Here is a 6,000-nt window from a genome sequence, read left to right on the forward strand (position 1 = left end):
AAATACATGGGTAAAACCCAAGTTTTCAGTGTACACACTTTTATAGGAATAAATCCTATTTTATTTAACAAAACATCTATTTTATTCTTAGGTAACTTTATTGCCACTTTTCTAAGCCTTCAGTGTTGTCCAGCTGGCTTCTATTTGGTTTTCACATTTTGTTACCAGAAACGCGTTTTAAAAACATTTTGTCAGTGGGAAATACTTGTGAGTGAATCCCAGTTTAATCAAGTTTAAATAAAAAAAGTCACAGCAAACAGTATTGAGGGAGATCCCGCAATTACATTTGTTTCCAAGTTATACCAATTATCACCCGTCGGTACTGTCAAACCTGACCTTGTGGAAATGTTACTCCTTGACCAGGTGGTAACAAATTTTGTATACAAAACCCCAACATACCCACGATAATTGTATTCTTACAAATACTCAATAACTGTTATTCGCATAGAAAGGTATTTAAGGTTTTGTAAAAACAGTTAACAAAAAGGTTTACAAAAAGTGGATCAACTCACATTGCTGTTTTAAGGTTTTCAGTAAGGATTTCCTGAGAATAATCTATAAATTACACAAATGCACGTGTGTTAGTATAATAACCCATTTTAACATTAGTAATACCCTCCCCGAAACGGCATTCCAACGACTACGTCGGGCAGAACCACGACAGCCGTTACGGAACCCTAGATCAATCGGGCAGAGTATCTAATACATCTCCAGGGGTTATAATACTTACATCGTAGCAGAACCTCGCTAATTAGGGGGGCGGTATTAGACTCGGGTGTAATGCCCACTATGTGAAAATTTGAGAGAAAGAACGATTTTTGAACGAGTTTCAACTGAAGCCGATGGCCTCTATTTATAGGGTCTGATCTTGACTCTCTCGCGGCCCGCGTAAATTAAGGCAAAGCCTTATGCGGCCCGCGTCAATGTTGGGTCAACGTGTACCTTAGCTGGGTCATCACATAGGTCTGCCAGGTGTTGGGCCACGTGGCCGCACCTGGCTGTGCCATCTATCTGGTCTCACGCGGCCCGCGTAAAAGCTTGGGGTGGGTCTACGCGGCCCGCCTCATCTTAATATTTATTGTTTTTAATTTATTTTATATGTTATGTTATATTTTGGGCTCGGTTTTCACATACGGGGTGTTTTTAAAGATATATTGGGATATTTTAACATATATTAGGGTGTCGTAAAAATTATCGAGGGAATCGGTTCAGGGTTGTTATATTCTAGATCCTTCTGGATGACGAGGTCAGGTCTCATGAGTGGTATGGTCTCACGTATGCGTGCCCGCACATGCTATTTGGGACGATACCCTTTCAAGTCCTCCTCCAGTCCAGTGCTGCTTCTAGACGAGTGTGTCGATTGGACGAAGCTCTGGACTTATAAGACATTCTCATAATAGGACTAGGTGAGACATGCTGATGTGTGTAAAATGCAACATATAAATTACATCAAATGAGGCATAAAACTAACCCTTTTTTAGTACTAATGTTGGAAAAAGTGTGCTTTTGTCTTCCTTATGTATTTTCAGGATTAAATGAGCTCAAATGAACAAAAGAAGCAAAAATGCAGCCAAATCTAACAATAATACAAGAAAAGGATTAAACGTGGCATGCCCGACCCCTCGACGGCATCTTCCCAGGCAAAAATAAGAGAACAGAAGGCTGAACACGCCCCGTGTTCATTGAACACGGGGGGGGGGGGGGGGGCGTGCCCAAGTGTCTGCAGAAAAGACAAAGTTGTAGAAGCTTCTATCACCCAACACGGGGGCGTGCCCACCGGACACGGGGCCGTGGTCAACGCTAAGATTCGCAGAATCCAAGCAAATCTTGATAGTACAGATACGCTTCTGCACACGGGGCCGTGCCCAGCAGACACGGGGGCGTGATCAACTAATGTAGACAAACTGCATTTAATGAAGAAAGAGAAGAGGGATGGACATGGGGCCGTGTCCGGGCTTCTGTGCAGGCTATAAATAGAGGTGCTTGGTTCACTTCAAAGGCATCCCTTGGCAAACCACCTCTCTCACACTTCACCCACCCCCCACCACCATCACAACCCACATCCACCACCACCATCATCATCATCATCATCCATCATAGAGTGTGTGTGGTAGTCTCGGGATCCAAGATTGATAGTAAGAGTTCTTGACAATCAAAGGCCATGTTTGCCTAAGTCTCTTACATCACATGGTGAAGACAAGCATTTAGTGTAATACTTTTTATTTTCAATCTTTTCGCACTTTTTATTTGGTTATGTATTATTGACTTTAATAACTAGTTTCTTATGTTGAAGGTGAAACTTCCTTATCATTTGTCCGTGGTGTCTTGGCGTTATTTTACTGTCTATATGAAATAAAAGATTTACACCATTCATATCTCCACGGTCTATATGGAGATATGTTTGCTACCTGGTCGGGGGTTAAGGGAATGATTTGGTAAGCGTCTTGCCTTGTTCAGTGTATAGATCCTGCAAGGACCTGGGTCAAGCTTAGTAGGGCCTCCTTCAATACCCACTGGTATTGGATGGCGGGGGTCTGAATTTCTTGATCCCCTCATATGTAAACTACTATTAAAACATTAACCCGGCTATTTAGGATTGTATCCCTGCTGACTCAAACTACTTAGCCGAGGGTAACGTCACCTTCAAAAGAGGGGCCTACCACATTACGCATTAATAACTTAATTAATTATCTTTCAATAATCCAACCCTTTAGGATTGTATCCTTGCTGACTCAAACTACCGGGTTGAGGGTAACGTCACCTTCAAAAGAGGGGCCTACTACTATAACTAAGATAATCTCTTAAAAAGTGCAAAAGTGCGGAAATAATCAAAGGTTACACTAAAGGCGAGTCGTATCCAAGTGATTCATCTTGTCTATCTGTTTTTATTTTTATTTTCATTTTCAGCATTTTTAGTTTTTATTTTCATGTTTAAATCTTTAACTAAAATTTTGATTTGATTAGATGTTGAGGATAAACCGGTACTAAAAGCTCTTGTGTCCTTGGATGACCTCGGTATCTTAGCAACGCTATACTACGCTCACGATTGGTGCACTTGCCCATATGCGTGTTTAGTGTTAGTAAAATATAGTGTTTTATCAATTTAAAACTTGACTAAAGTGTGAAAAGGGCTTAAAATATACATAAAAATATATACACACCGACACACATCAAGTTTTTGGCGTCATTGCCGGGGACACAAGGATTTTAAGAAAGTTAGGAATCAACGGCCTAATTGTTTTTCTTATTTTTCTGTTTTTTTAGGATTTTTCTTAAATTTTAAACTTCAGCAGAACTCAGCACGGGCCGTGCCCTCTGAACACGCCCCGTGCCCAATCTTTGGTACTGGCAATCCTGTTTTAAGTCAGACAGTAGCTGAACACGGGGTCGTGCCCAATCAACACGCCCCGTGCCCAAGTTTTAGATACTGAAAACAGAACCGTAAGATCCCGACGGTTGGTAGTTTCTGACATAACATGAGTGATAACGATAATTTTTACTTCCTGCCCTCTTATGGTACGTGGTGTCAAATATGTGGTGGAAATCATGAAGATTTAAAATGTTATTTTTTAAATTACAAGCCCCACTATATAGACCCATTGTTTTCCTGTAGCCTTAAGAGGGGCGAAAGTAAAAATAATTCCTATCTCTCCCTCAAATGCTCTCAATTATCCCTTCTAGGAGAAATGCTTCTTGATGAATTATTTCAAACGGAAGATCTAATTCTTAATTGGGTAAAAGAACTTGAGATGGATATCATTAATTCACCTCAAAACGATACCCAAGAAGAATTGTTGAGATCGCATTCGGATAAAAACAACTTCGGTGTTCCCGAAATCACCTCTAACTCTTGCGAAGACGTGAGCGATAGTCGTCCCTGTGTCGATTGTTCCGTGAAGGACTCCCCATCGACTTCTTTCGATGCATACATAGACCTGAGCGATTCGACATACACCTTCTTTAACGAGAGCCTGGGAAAGGGTTGGACTTGTCTACCTACATTTAGCATAGGAATCACCCTTACCGATAACCTCTTTTTTCTCGTCTAAATCTAGAGCAATTAAGGTATCTCAGGCACTTCGGTGTTGTTCCATCCAGTAAGGAACCACCCGATCCGGATAAATTCCTTAAAAATAGACAAAACTCCCTCTAGGCACGAGGTCATGTCCAGGTCAGCACGCCCCCGTGTCCACCAAAAGATTCCCGTCTGACTTTTGGTTAGAATACGGACAAAATGTGTCAGGATCTTGTCTGCACACGGGACCGTGTCCAGCTGACACGGGGCCATGTGCAGCGTGCTATCGTTTTCTATAAAGGCAGCAAGATTCCTACATATTTGGACCACTCCAAAGACAAAGATCTGGTGAGATCTTCACACATACCATCCTCAGTATATTCTAAAGAAGGTTCTCAACAACCATCTTGTCTTTTCTACTTTTGTCTATTGCCTTCTTCTTCAATTTTTCCTCAACACCTCCATTAGAGCTTGAAATCACAATGGTTCCAAGCTTTATTGTGATGTTTGTTAAGTTTTTATTCAAGGAATCTTGTTAAAAATAAGTTCTACAACATTGTTTTAAGTTATTTCTGCTTAAAAATGCTTTAAAAATCAGAAAAATAATTTGAAACTCCAAGATTCCTTGTTCCAAAAATCTACAGACATGTGAACACGGGGCCGTGTCCGAGGTACTGTTCCAATAAAATTGAACTCTTTTCTGTCTGTTTTCTCAGAATGGCGAGCAGAACTAGCGGAACATCTTCATCGCAGTCCAGGAACAACCGACAAGGGAGAATGTCATCGACGGTAGAAGACTCTCTTGTAAACTACGTTTACACTTTAAGAGAGGCCAATAATAAGATGACGGGAGTAGAAGAAGCATTGGTCGACCGTATCAATCACTTAACGGTGGGACTAGAAGGATGTCTTCGAGAGGTCAACCTTTTGCACCAAAGGTTGAACATTCTCGCTTCTCCTCCTTTAGTACCAATTATCACCCAAAGGGCATGGAATGTGGTACCGGAAGTCATCAAACCGGCCGAGTGGTACACCATACACCCGGAGCCCCCTCGAGACATATTACAAGGGGTTCCGGTTGGTGTCACTCCCCCTCCACAAGATGTTGAGGAAAATGAGCCCGCCTTCTTCCTCCCAAGAGAGATAGAAGAATGGCTTTAACAACGTCTAGGGGACACCCCTCGGTTCGGAGTTCTAGGAAGCCTTTAAATACCGGAAAGCTATTTTCGGAATTTTGATTCCTATTGTAAGAGTAGAACTTCTTAGGATGATTTTATGCATCACTTGACCTATTTTAGGACTTTTTAGTTTTTATTTTTCTCCTTTGTTTTTAATTTTCTAGGACCCTTTGTAATGTGTTATTTTTAATAAAATGATGGTTTTAATTAAATTGGTGTTTGGATGATGTTGTGATGGGTAAAACACACTCGGGATGGTGAAGGATACTAAGGGAAACTTGAACCAACACCCCATGCACAAAAACAGAGCCTCCCGACAAATTTTCTTCATTACAGCAAGTTCAGCACGTGCCGTGCACAGCCAACACGGCCCCGTGCTGAAAGGTCTGTAGAAAATCGCCCAGTTCAGGTAACTGGACACGGGGCGTGTTCGCTGAACACACCCCCGTGCCCAGGCTTCTGTTACTTTCTGACACTTTTTGTTACTGGCAACCTGAACACTAGGCCGTGCCCGGACACCACGGGCCCGTGTCCAGATGCCCAGTAACATAAAAATTTGTTTTTAACACACCTTTTACACATTCAATCAACCTAAAAACTTATTTTTGGGACACATTGAGGATAATGTGTAATTTAAGTGTGGGGGGATGCTAAAACCTTGAATTTTGCAAGTCCTAATTACAAGCCTTACACAAAACTCTATTGGAACCGCTAAACACCCCAAATTTTTTCAAAAAAATTTCATTTTTTTACTTGTCTTGGTTTAATTTGGGAAGTACAAGTTCTAAAAAGGTTATATTTTTATAA

The sequence above is a fragment of the Helianthus annuus genome, chromosome 8 (assembly GCF_002127325.2).
Source record: "Helianthus annuus cultivar XRQ/B chromosome 8, HanXRQr2.0-SUNRISE, whole genome shotgun sequence".
Lineage (NCBI taxonomy): Eukaryota > Viridiplantae > Streptophyta > Magnoliopsida > Asterales > Asteraceae > Helianthus > Helianthus annuus.